We start from the raw sequence: 14438 nt of genomic DNA on the forward strand, positions 1-14438 counted from the left end.
GGATGTCAGCAGCAATGAAAGCTTATCTTTTCCATCGACTCGCAGGGAGACGGCGCTGTGCGATTTTATCTTTTAGCCACGCCGGGCTCATCTGTCACGTTGCTGTCATCGTTGGTCGGCGTGAACTTTTGAACATACACGTGTCGCCGTTATTGTTTCATACCTGAGGAGCTTCTGTTTTGACAATATTGCCGTCTGTACTTGAAACATTTCCAAGATTTTGTATTGTGTAGTCAAAGATAAATGTAGCATAATGTTTTGAGGTCCCGAAAAGGGCACACACGTACAGTGTCGACCAATCAACATTGTGGAATAATTAATAATACTCTTAATTTGGCTAGCCGCTAAATCAGTCAGCGTGAGTCACCCCACTGCCGAAGGAAGACATTAGTTTCCGTTTCTGGCCGTGACCTCCCTCGGGCTTGGGTTTATGCCTCTTCTCTTTCTCGGTGACCCCAAATAACCCGTCTTCAAACCCCTTACCCCCCCTCAGATAGACTGAGGTAAGTGGCTCCAGACATGGCCCCGAGGAGAAATGTCAATCATACTGTGGGAATGTGGGTCCAGCCGATCCTCGCAACGGCAACCAGGGCATCGGAATCATCCACTGACTAAGCACAGACTTGAACAATAGTCCTTTCTTTGTCATACCAGCGCGGGTATTTTGGAAAAGCTGAGTCTGCAGCGGCAGGATCCACTTTGGCTTACTCGCCGTCACTCGTCATGTTTACTTACCTGCGATCCCGTGTCATCGCCACGGTAGCCAGAGGGAAGACGAGTCAAAGGATAGGGGGGAAGGGGGGGGGGGGCTGCATTGGGTTGGCAACCTGTTATCGCCGAGCTGTCATCAGATATGTTGGCTCACTCAAGTCGGGGCAGATTCGGTTACATGGAGTGGAAGGCCCAACGCGCAAGTTCAAGTCTAAAGTTTTACCAGGCTAATGCTAATGTTGCTAGCATTGGTGTGTAATGAGTTGGAACAGGAAGAATTTTATACGTTCAAGTTGATATCGGAATAATTGGATTTATGTGCAGATTCACACAGATCAAATGTTTTTATTTTCAAAATAATTTGAAAATGTGGACTCGGTCAGACCACAGCACATTTTTTTTTTTTGCGTCAAATGCTTTTGTTCTACCTCCATGCTCAACATGAGTCACTTTCCGGAGATGTACGTAACTCGGAGTGACAAGTGGACCTTTAAGGGTCAGATACGCCACGACACAAGAGAAGCTTAGCCGACTAATTCAACTAATTCTGGTATTTTTATGAGTGGGAACGTTTCGGGTGAATGGAGTGCAGCCGAGACATTCTTCATTTTTGGAATTCTTGCCACCTCGGAGAGGTAATTGTTGAATGAGGTAAATCAACAGTTAGCGTTCCACCCCCCAGGAGGCATACTCGAATGTGCACATAGCTTCCTGACGCCGCGGCACGCCGTTTTTTTTTTTTTTAAGACAGCTGTGTGTGGCACAGAGCGAGTTAAACGTTAATCCCGTCAAGTGGGTGTGCCGTTTCCTCGCCGAGTCCAATACTTTGTGCCATCTTGGCCGGATAGTGTAACTTCATAGTGATTGTTTCTAAAGTGCTAGCATGCACAGCGGCGTTTGTTATCCAACACGTACGCAGGTGCTACTCGCATTAACTTGCATGTCAGCGCTGCTGAAACTTCGAAAAACGGTTGCACGGAGCAATTACATTTCCATCTGCGGTGTGTGTGGAGTGGAGTGGAGTGGAGTGGGGGAGTTTCACCCTCAGGGCTTTACTGTAAAACGGTGAAATCCCAAAACACGGGAGCACTTTCATTTTGCGCGAGATTGCCTCGTAACTTCAGGATTCATTTCATATTTCCGCCAAACACGGCCAAACTGGTACAATTGGAATTTGGTGGCAAAACTCCATCTCAGTATTTTTTTTTAGGGACCGGCGAACTTGAAACGAGCTTTCCTACTGTCCGTGTGTAGTAGCTGCTCCCTTTTTACACCTATAGAACCTCAAGAGCAATGACCTCACTCTTAAGTTAATACTAAACCTCCTCGATATGGCGTTGTCTAATTTTTAAACCTCTCCTAACCCAACGTTTCCCTACCCTAAATGTTAGCAAAGCGTGATTTAATGACACAATAAACGGCCCGCTCGCGTCTTTGACAAACATGACATCATTTCTTGGTTGAAACGCCACCATTCTTGCGAGTACGGCCACTTAAGTGTCGTGTTTGGAGACGTGAGCCGAAAAGCAAACAGGAGGCACTTCCAGAAAAGACGGATAGAATGAGAAAGTGATGGAAGGGCTGTCGGCTTTGTTTCAGGTTGATAAGAGAAAAGTAGTTTGTTGAGCGGCCGCCATTGACATTCATTGGCATATTGGTCTCAAGTCTCAAACGACGTGCTCCAAACCTTCATTGGACGCTATCCAGTAACGTGAGATGGTGTTCCTTCTGATCTCATCTATGTTTTAGCACGTAAACCGTCGGTGTGCAACTCGAGGCACCGGGGGCCAGATACGGCCCGCCACACCATTTTATGTGGCTTCACTTTTCTAGATATCTGATTATTTTTTTTTCCATTAATTTCAAAACTAGTTATTCATCAGTTTGTCGTGCGGCCAATACTTTATAAGGCGTTGACACCCCTGACGTAAACCCCCGAGGTGGGAACCTGGCTCCGATAGGCAAATGAAGCCCAATGAGAAACACATGTCCCCCCCCCTGACACTCACGCAAATGGAACGAAAGAACAAACCACCCCGTTCTGATAAGCGTGTTGTGTTTCAGATGATGTATGCACACGCCGCCTATACGCGGCGCTTAATCAGCGAGCAGGCCCTCGGAGGATGGCGCTTGTGATATACGGGCTGGTGATGGACTGCTTTCTTGTGAGAAGCCAGCGACCTTACTGTACGCCGTGTTGCGTGGAAAACCAGAGAGGTTGGATAATACGGTCAGCCACAAGATTTCGCCTGGCGTGTACCATATCAAAGTATTCCAAATGTATGGAGTTTGATGAAAAGATGTGATCTGCAGCTCGGGCACATCAATTGTTCACAGCTTGTCTCTGTCCTCCGGCATGGTTGCGAGACAAAAAGCAGAGCGGGGAATATCAAAGAATTTGTCTGGACAATAGGTTTACATTAAGGAGACAACCAGAAAAGAACTCTGGGGTCTGTTTCATTTCCTGTATTTTACACAACCAAGGGAAACATAGTAACTTGGATTCCCAACGATACTGGCTGTATTCAGATTTGTCATTTAGACTCACATCCTCCGGCCCGGCCGTCCTTTTTTAACGCCCATAGGCATAAACATACTTGTTTATATATTTGTGCACCACCATAAACCAAATGCGGCATCACCGCCGACGCAAGAATGTCAACAAAGACAGACTACGTGGCGTCTTCTCCCCACCTCTTTTCCCACCATCGGTGTGTTGTTGGACATTTCCGAAGCCTTTAACAATGAGGAAAAAGACGACCAAGCGGGAAGTACGCGGATAAAGGATATTTTCTAAAGCAACAATAAAGAGGAGATAAAGTGATCTGAGGATGTGTCTGCACTCTGCAGTGTTTCGAGAGTGTGTGTGTGTGTGTGTGTGTGTGTGTGTGTGTGTGTGTGTGTGTGTGTGTGTGTGTGTGTGTGTGTGTGTGTGTGTGTGTGTGTGTGTGTGTGTGTGATGAATGGCATCTCGCTATGTTCCTGTTAGGTGTGACTCACCATTACGGCCTCGGCAGGCTGCTGCCTTGGCATCGTTCATTAGCCGCGGCAGCCAAGTCTTGCTGACTCGCCACTGAGTGTGTGCTGTTAGAATTACAGAAAATAATCCCCCCCCCCAAAAAAGGATATTTGTGTTTCTTGAATGTATAATTCTTCCACTTTTACAAAGTTTTTTTTTTTTTCTTTTTCGTAAAGCAACCTTTCATGCTGCTTGACAGAGCTTAACCATCTGTGTGGAGCAGCAGGGGAGACCGGAATCGAGATAAAACCTTCAGCGCCGTCCCCCCAGGGAACAAAGATATCAGAAGATGCCCTTGCCGATGCTTTCTTAATTTAGTCCCAAATGCAATTCAAGCCTCCTCTGCGCTAATTTAGGACGGTTTGACCTTCAGTGAACATTGATCCTTATCAAATAAGTAAAAGCAATATTTTTTTTTGTTGCCCTGAATAGCTGACAGTGGTCGGTCGCCAGAGTTGCGTCATCCGTTTGTGTAAACAACAATTACACATAATTACATATTTCCGGTGCCAAAAGTGAAGTCCAAGAGCGAAGGCGGCAGCGTGCCCGTCGTTCTATACAAAAGAGTGAGTCCATAACCGGAGGGAGATTTCAACTCCAACAAAACACGGCAAAGGCAAACTTTTGTTGTTGCAACAACAAAACAAAGGCTTGATTTCAGGCCACAATGTTTTTCCAACGCAGGGATTTTTATTTTTTGTGCGTGTTTGTGCATAAACCTAACATAAGCTCCATTAGTAGCAGATGAATCTTTTGCCTTCCCTCGGGTACTATGTTGGGGAGGTCTAAAAATGCGGCTACAATGTGTAATTTCCTTATCGTGCACTTGAAATGAAACATTTGGATGACTTTTGTAGGGCGTCTCGCTGGCTATAATGATACGTGCAGTCCTTTCACCTTGCTGACTTGTGACACCAAAGGCTTTCGTAGTAAATCACCGGAGCCTGCTAGACTTGGCGGCTCTGGGGAAATTTAATATGTTCGCGGAAAAGGCTTCAAAGTCAATCTTGGAGGACTTTTTTTTTTTTTTTTTCGCAGACTGTGTGCAGTGTCAGAGTTATTGTAGGAGTCGATCTATGCTAACGTATCCCTCAGGGCAAATTAAAAATAAAAACTGGGGATACCACCCCAGTGACAAGCCGCCGTACCCCTAAACGGCCAATGTTTGTGGAGTTGGGTGTCCCTCTCACCTTTGTGACTGCCCAGGTCAAGGTCCACTGACCCCAAAACTAACGTGGGGTTAAAAGTCAGCTACCCTGAGGGGGACCTACAGCCGAGACTGCGATGTCGGGCGACCTTCGTATCAGACTTGACGCAAGGTCATATCCTCGTATGGAAAATGCATTTTCAAGTTTTTTTTTTTTCGTGGTTCTTAATTGTCTAATAAGCAACCAGACCTGGAAAACAAGACTTATTTATTTTGGATGACCTTGAAACACAACAGGGGGATGCTTGTTTTTGATTCCATTATAAGCGCAATTTGAAAGCTAAACCAAAAGAAAAAAACAAAGGTAGTCTGTTAGTTTGACGGATGGGAAGACCCCTATCGACGCAAAACCATGCATCATGTTGGATTACGTCGCAATCGCACATCTGCAGTTGAGCGGCCGTTTGCTAATCACATTAGGGGCCTTCTAATGTTGTCAATGGGCTCCTTCCAAATTTAGTTTATAACTTGAGCAGAAGCCCTACCCCCCTTTTTGATGTGTAAATAATTCGGTAATTCACTTTGATTTAAAACCAGACCACCGAGGGGATTTTTTACTTTTTTTTTTTAAGTTACAGCCATCGGAGGTGAATAAAGAAACGATTCATCCACTCACTGGCACGGCTGCTGTTGGCTTCGGCAGAAGAAAACACAAACTTGGACACTTTCACGACCTCCAGCCTTGCATGAGTGACTTTAAAATTTTTGGGGGACTCGACGTAAAAGCCAAAGATAATCTGTCCCGTTTTTGACCTCTTTGCCACGTCGCGTTTGTCCCTGGTACCATCTCATCCTTTTGTTTACCTCGGATCATCCCGCGCAACGCCCATGCTTGTTATTCACAGTCCATTGACTCACAATAGAACCTGATTGCAGGCCAAGCGCACAGTAGCAGCTCATGGCCCAAGGCTTGCGTGTCCCGTGTATCTAGATATGCTTTCATTCACGCTCTCGAAAGCCAAATGATCTATTTTCTGTTTAATTAAACGTTGTTTAACTGCGCAAAATGTAATCCATCTGAGAATAGGCGACCGGCTCGAATGACCTCGTTCGCTTGGTTGACCCGACCCGACTCTGCATTTATGGACCAAGCTTGAATACTGTCGCTTAAAAATAATTTTTGTAGTATTCCCAGAAGCGCTCAAAGGGGAGGCCCTATTTTTTCAAATTTCAATTCATATATCGCACGTCCCAATATCCCAATATCCCGATATTTTTTTTATTCCATATATTGCTCAGCTTTGAAATACGTCCCATAATATTTAACCCAAGTGTCATTTTGAAATGAAAACGAGGCCAAGGGTGACGGGTTTATCCGGCAATCCTTGAAGCTCATCAGGTCAGTGCCTCCTATGCGTCACCATGGAAACGGATCAATTATGTATGTAGGCTGCATATTATTGACACTGAGGCAGTGTGTGACCCACGCCGCCGGCGGGCAGGAACTCGTGATGAAATCATCGTTCTGAGAACTTGTCAGGAAACGGTCCATATATGGACAATGTGCATAGATGGTCGGGTTGGCATTCTTTTATTCTCTCCCTTTATCCTAATAATTAATGTACACACTGCGATTTGACCTTGATTTGACCCCACTCTCAACCCACCCCACTTGTCCGTCTGTACGGCCATATGATGCGGGACGGTTTGAGAACAATAGACGAATTGTCTGCTCTGTCACGTGATTGTGGGATTCAACCATTTGTCAAAATGTGATAACAGATGACAGCGGTCGAGTTTACCAGTAAATGTTGGTGCAAATCCGGGTCAAATATTTAGTCATGGTACAATCTGGTACAATGGTGCAATCTTCTTTGAAAACGTTCTTGTGCTTGGCTGAACTTTAAATGAAGCACACGTGTGCGTCTTTTCCACCATGTCTTACAAATTAGCCTTCAGCAGATCCCTGGGAATCTTTTTATGAGATAACCACAATGTATCTTGCTGGGAATAGTTTAGATTTTTTTTTGGGATGATGGCACGGTTGGACCTGCGGTTCTCAACCTAAGGTTCCCGGACCTGTACTTGGGCTCTGCACAATCATATTGGTCCAATTAAAAGGTGCAATAATTGGCACATGTGAGTGTTTATTGGGATTTCGGACTCTTAAACGTCTCTGGACACTGAACTGAATTACAACCAATGAGTTACAATTTTTGGCCCATGTTTTCGGCACACACTAATTTAATTTATACCGTGTACTCGCGGGATACAATAATAAGCAGTGGGAGGAATGTGCACTAAGCTTGTACACAAGTATAATAAGTGTATATGTAAGCGAATATGTACACAAGATTGAATGTGTGTTTGTGTGTGTTTGTGCTCTAAGTGCTCGCATACAGAGAGAGGCTGTTCTGGGCCTCCCCCTTCCAACCTCCCATCCCTCCCCATTCCTCTACAAGTCCACATGTGTTTTATTAGCGGGCAGGCCCATCGGACTGTAAATTCCAATAGCGGGGACGAGGAGGGCCGCTCGGTAAAATAAGTCCTCCGCACGCAGTTTTGAAGCGGGGGATGGCGGTGTTGCAAAAAACCTCACTCTGTTTGCGTCACACCGATTCGTTGTCACGACTCGGAAACCGCGGCGATCCTAACGCCGACCAGAGTGGCGACTTAGACAATAGTATCTGTTTACCGTGGGGTCGGATATCACACGTATCGCAACCGCAACGCCCCGACGCGCACAAACGGCAAGGCATCGGGTGGAATTAGCGTTGGCTTGCTAATTTTCCCCTACTCTCGCTTCTTAACATCAACATGACAATCACAATTAGGGCGTGACATGACTGGGTCATAACCTCAAACGCTGACCCCTGAACTTCCCGATACGCACACACTACACACGCCTTCTAATGTCGCAAGATACGAATCGATTGCGGTGTCATCATCTGGATGACTGCGGCGCACATTGATCTAGCTACTCAGCGTGATGTAGCAGGCTGAGAATGTGCACCGCAAACTTGACAGTAGAAAAAATAAAAAGGTTGAATAGTTTTGCATTGTTCTCCCGTGACGTTCAACCACAGCTGCCATCGCCACTGGTTTGTTTGATTTGCACATGGACTGAAAGAATGACGGGATTGGATTCTGCGGGTCGGATGGATTCTGCTTCATGATGGCAAAATGGGCCAATCAGGTGGCGCTGTAGGGAAATAAAAGCTCGCCTCTTTTTCTTTTTATTGTCGTGCTCTTATACGAAGAACATTGATTTATGCTGATTGTGCGATATATAGGGACTTAATAGACCGCCGTATTGACGACGATGCAAATTTATTTTCCTTATTCTGCGAACATGGTGGACTCACCAAACCAACTTGTTAATTGTCCACACATTGGCTGAGTTTCCTCTCGCGCACGTCAAAGGGGAATGACTGGATTTCCGCTGACACGCCGGAGGTGTTGCGTGCGCTGCGAAACGAGCCTTTTTTTTTTTCTTGAGTGTTTTTGGTGGCTCATTAGCGGTGACTTGTCGGAGGAAGTCGTGTGCCTCCGGAAAATCTGCCCGAAAAAAATGACATGATGTTGTTTATGCGGGCTTTGCGAGGATGCGTTCGACAGTGGCCTGCTGCTTGTGTCCTGATCAAGTGCGAAGGGAGAAAGATCTTCTCTCAGGCTCTGCGCGCAAAACGAAAATCCCAGATGGCACGCAATTCTTATTGAAATGTGGAATAGAAAAAACTAAAAAAAACACAATAGTGACTTGGAAAATCTAAAAAGTCCTCTTAAAGGATGAATGGGGTAATGGGGATTTTGTAACCGATGATCAGTCAAGGTAATCCTGATTCGTTTTTATCCACAATTGCTTTCCATCGCATCCTTAGCACTTTTTTTTTTTTTTTTTGACCTGCGTGATGGTCTGGTATGGCAGGAATGTCACACATCACAAGCGCAGACGTAGCAGCCACACCGGCGACCACACACTCCTGAGTTTACGGTCACTTGACAAGCGGATTATCTGGCTTTGAGGAATACACTTGTGCAGTCTACACACATATAACTTTTTTATTCGGGGTGGCAATTGCACGGTAAATTATGAAAATCTCATGTAGACACTGTTCAAAAAAGTTTTTTTGTTTTCCCAAAATATGAAGTGCAAAGCAGATGAAAAAGAATACCAAAGAACGAAGCGCATTTGATATGACAGCACTTTGACAAAACGCAGCTGCAGCTGCTATATTTTTGTTTCATTGGCCTTTGCGTCGAAGAAATGCTGTGCGTATTTATCCAGCGGCACTTCAAGGCATGAGTAAATAATTTGCGATGCGGCCGGTTCTCCGATTCAAAGTGCTCGGACGAAAGCCGTGTCCACTTGAGCGTTTGTTTCGCTATAACTTGTGACTTTGGAGGTGGGCGGATTGGTTTAATAAAAGCTCCCAAAAGATAATGGCGCAGTTCTTCCACCTCCATACCGCCGTTTCATTTAAGAGAGTCATCAATAACTGAAATGATAACAGCCGTCATCTCCAAACACCGTCCTGCTGCTCTACAATTTGCATCCATCCTGGCAATAATAGCCCACGGCGAAGCGCTTGGCAGATTTATCACCCGGCAACAAAAACATTTTCAGATTCATTTTTTTTTTTTTTTTTCCTACGTGTGGGAAAAGCGAGGCATCGTTTATCCAGACGCACTCAGAGGGATTTTTTTTTTCCACTTACATAAGCTGTGGGTCACCTTTGTAAATTTCGTATTGTTCAAATGACTCCACTAGATGCTAACTGTTCACATTTTAAGTACCGGTTAAATACCGGCACATTGTGCAGTTTTTTTTTCTGCTTAGTTTGACAGTAAATGTTAACTGTGAGTGGCATTCTACAACTTTAAGCTTCTTTTGTTGTTGTTGACTATCTGCTTAGTGTACAGGACGCTTGACAGACATGCGAGTCGAAGCCAAACACCTGCGGGAGAATTCACAACAAGTGGGCTTAAAAGTTGGAGTGGTTGAAGTAGAAACGAGAGAGCGGCGCTTTGCAACTGTATTGAGTGACAGAAAGCGCTCAAACGTTTCAAGGCCGCCATCCTTACTTTTAGGGATCAGTTGACAGGATGATGGGATGACAGGAAGAAGCCAGAAATGCCGGCGGGACTTTTCAGGATTGGAGCCCAAAATGACATGTTTAAAAATCATCAAGATTGATTTATTTTGTGTAACTTATACTGACTGAAACTGCCACTTTTGTTGGCATGGTCAGCACAGTTATGCCCCCCCCCCCCCCTCCCTTTTACTACATATATATTTTCCTTTTTAATCTGACTCATACGCTCGTCGGTATGACAAAAAGAAGTCTGCAATAAAACAGATTTGTGCTTTTGGAAAGAATACCGTGTGAAGCGCTGCCAGGTTTTTTTTTGTTTTTTTTTTCCTCAGGCCTCACAATTCTCACAGACCTTTCCAGCTCCGTGTGCCTAATATAAACATTAACGTCTTCCCGGATGTTCTTAATGTGAGAATGACAGTAGTATGACTTTTTTTTCATAGAAAGAAAGACACCTTTTGTGATTGATAGCCAAGAAAAGAAGACTTTGAGTGTGTTGAAAAAAGAAAAGTTATTATCTATACAATAATTTGACCATATTCCCCTTGTTTTTATGAGGTTAATGGATGACACTGAGCGAGAGGCGCCTGCCAGTCACAGAACCAGAGGAAGCCGGAATATTTGGAGAAAGCCCACAGAAGCACGGTAAGAACACGTACCCTGTCATGTGCTACTTACTCGCCCCCAAAGTCCAACTTAAGTGACCAGAAATGGTTCCCCATCCACCATTTTCCAACTCCCATAGGATATTAGATTAATCAGACAAATCAGATTTTGTGACTGCGGTGGCAAAAATATAAATGTCAAAGGATTCGAGACGCTTCCAGGCGGGACGCCACATTCTATTGAGGGTGAGGCGAAACAGGGCTGTCATCTGGCCATCTGCACATCAAACCGTCTTTACTTTTCCAAGGCAGGCTTGCATGCGTGCAACCACCACAACAACTAAATTTACCCCCCTCACAATCCTCGGTACATCCTATATGCCCCCCACTTTCAGTGCAGAAATTGCAGCCATATGTCGCAGGAGAGAGTTCAAACATACACCTTGAGCACCAGCTATTATCCATAATTGGCTTCAAAGTTGAGATGGAACAATCAGTCAGGAAGGGAGAAGCTTGAAACCAAAAGACATAAGACGTTAGAAGGTTGATCTCTCAATGTGATTTTCGCTGTCCGATACACGGTCCGGCCTCTGAATTTTTGGAAAAGATTGATTGCCTTCCAAGGGTAAATCTGTCCCAGGCTCTGTTCCCCGTCCACTTCCCACAACGGCGCAACCTCCCCTGCCCGCCCTTTGCTGTCTCCCATGCCTCGTCTGGCATCTTTGCCCTTTGAACTCCTTGTTGCTACATACTCGCCATCACGTCTGGATGTTTTGCCACCCTCCTCGGGCCCACATTTTGGTGAACTAAAGATGCGCAGGGAAAAGCTTTCCTCTCTTCTCTGGGAATTTGTCAGGCTGTGTAACAAACCGCTTCCATCTGGCTCCAAGCTGCGAAATGAAGAAAACATCTGACAGACAGAAAGGAAGTCCGCTTTTTCCTCCTCGTCCTTAACCTTTAACCGATTAAGGACGATGCACTAAGTCAAGGTGTCAGCACGAAGCCACTGTACTCGAAACGACGGCCATTTTTTTTTTTTTGCTCTGTACATTTTCTTCAACGTACAAGGAACACCTCAAGTGTATCTTCAGGATCATATCAAGCAAACCAAAGCTAATGTTGCTAATGTTAACGTCAAAATCTGAGAGCCGAGCTAATTGCCAAAACGACGCCTGGCTGAACTCGCTCGCTGCGTACCAACGGTGTTTATCTTTGACCTCCGTTGTGGAAACGACCTTCCGTAAATTCTCCGCGGGAAAATTGCAGGGTATGAATAGTGCCGAGCCAGATTGTTGCTATTAGCGTGCCACTCTCTTGATGTGCTGCGAAGGTCTTCTGGCCGAGGTCTCTTCCGTGTCTCCCAGAGCCACTAAGTATTTTGAAGAGTGGGTGTCACTTGTCAGATGGGAGATAGATCATATCAACTTCCCATCGACCTGCATTTTGTCTGAGGCGGCCGCTTTGAGCCTCGGCTTCTCGGATCCCGAGATAAAGCTTTTGTTTTGGCCTCCTTTGGAAGACCACAGAGTCCAAATAGACATAGATAGTGCATGCGATTGTTCTTCAAACTTTGTTCTATTTATAACACTTAAGACTGTTTATTGCAGATCAAACCACGTTTGAAGATACTTCGATATTATCGTAAAAGATTACTACTTAGATGTATTCCAAGCATTTTTATTTACTGTGTGGGTGTCAAAATGTGGGCGGTCCCAGAATTCCTCCAGTCCTGGCAGTGAATTCTCACATTACTCAACAATAACATCCATTAGTGACGCAAGCGTGAACCCGATCCAGTTTGTATTGGCCGGCCGCGACGTTCACATGGCCAAAATGAAAAAAAAAAAAAAAAGCCAGAGACATTAAAGTACTATCACACGCTAATTTAGACCAAATCCTGTCGCCTGGACTTTAGTCTGGGACGTTGCTTAATCCGGTCTGAAGGTGATGGCCTGTGACACGAATGACGAGCCACCCAGCAACATAGACCACCACTTAAAAAAAAAAAACATCACAACACCTTTTTTGTGGCAAAAATGTGGAATCAGAGTCCCGATTTGGGTTGGCGGGCATCTGACGAAATGTGGAAATGATTTTTTTTTTTCTCTCCCCCCTCACCGCACATCCCTGAGGTTACACTTAATGTTTTTCGCATCGCCAGATGAATTCCACGCCCGAGGACTTGCACAACTCAATCAGCTCCATGTCAAGCAAGCCCCTTGATTCCAAAACTTCATTTTATCAACCGTCTGCTTTTTTCCCTCCCTCTTCTCTTGGGTCTATTGTTTCTGGCGGATCTGCGCTTAATCAGTGGATTCTCTTCTGGGGGTGTTTTATGATGAAACCGCTCGCTCGGCGGCGGCTCGGCTCTTGGCCCGCGTGAAAATCAGGACATTGTGTCCTTATGAGCCCGATGCACACAGACTTTGGATTGTTTCCAGATTCCCGTGTAAAACTGTTTGAACTCAATCCCAATCATCTTATTATTAGTTTAGAGTTTGCTAAAAGATAACTATGACATCATCAGTGACGCCGGTCATCGGAGGATAACAAGTTGAACTCCTTAGAGGAAAGTCACCGGTCCATCAATCACCCCGGGGGACAGTTGGTTTTCCTCCCGGGGCGCCGCCAACCTTTCGGTGCACAGCTGCTCCCGAAATAGGCCTGCTTCCCATTTTCAAGAACGCAAGATTGAGTCAACGGGGCAATTAGGTGGCTGCACTCTAGACTCCAAACCAGATTTACCTTCAAGGTACTTGATGGATGTGAGGCAAGGGAGGATGGTGGCAGAAAGTGTCATGTTTTTTTTTTTTCCCTTGTCGATAGTTGGACTGCAGTTATCAGGTCAACATTGGCACATGTTGGCCTCTCACATGGGGCACCCGAGTTACGCAATCCTCAACGGTATTGACCGGGATGAAAGCGAATATTCAGAAGCATGTGACAAAAAAAAAATCGGCGCCGTTAGGGTTCTACGTTCTGGCTCTCAGTTGGTCCTGTTTTTCCTCACTGTCCCCCACCCCCTGTTCCTTTTTGGGGAACTATTAGTCGAGGTTCACAGGAAAAACAGATTGAAAAAAAATATGTTTTGTTAAAGCTCGGAAGGGAAAGCCGCGTTTGCGCGCCAAGTATCTTTGGTTCCGATGGTAAATGTCTTTCATGACTCCCTTCTGCTGGTTTTTCAAGACAAGCGCCGACCGAGCGCGTCGCCGTGGAACTGGGTCAATATTAATCCACGATGCCGGATTTTTTCTCTGTTCGGAACTCGGAAGTGAATTTAAAGTTAGCTCTTTTTCAAAAAGTCTTGAATTGTTGTGTGGATTGATTTGAATCTTTTTATTCATTGCAAAGTAACACTGATGAGTCAGCATTGTGGAATCCCATCGTGAATTCACCATCTCGTCCAGATTATCACTCAGACCGGGTCTGGTGGCACACGAATGTAAAAAAATACATCACAGACAGTTTGGCGCTTTGATGTTTGTTGCAAGTTGAGGAAAAGTCGAGACATCTGGAAGCAATGTTCACCAAAATGGTGTAATGAGATTGTGGAGAGGCTCTCGATGCACCATTATTTCCCGCCTTCACGCCACCTGGGGCGAGCAAACTATTGAGCCAGCATTTGTCAGAACATAAAAAAAAAAAAAAAAAAAAAAAACAGGCATTTCATCTGCCAAGATTTTCATTTGACTCCTCCGAGCAAAAGACTCAAGAGCTTAATTTAGACTCCAGGTCGGAAGACTTTTATTCTGTCCTCTTTCTTGTGATATTTTGGTATCAGTGTCAGTTGAAATTAAAGTCTACTCATGATTTAACGCTGCAGTTTATCTTAGCGGCCGACAGAACCCAAAACATCCATT

Source organism: Syngnathus leptorhynchus, chromosome 21 (assembly GCF_054491065.1).
Source record: "Syngnathus leptorhynchus isolate UIUO chromosome 21, UIUO_Slep, whole genome shotgun sequence".
NCBI classification, from domain to species: domain Eukaryota; kingdom Metazoa; phylum Chordata; class Actinopteri; order Syngnathiformes; family Syngnathidae; genus Syngnathus; species Syngnathus leptorhynchus.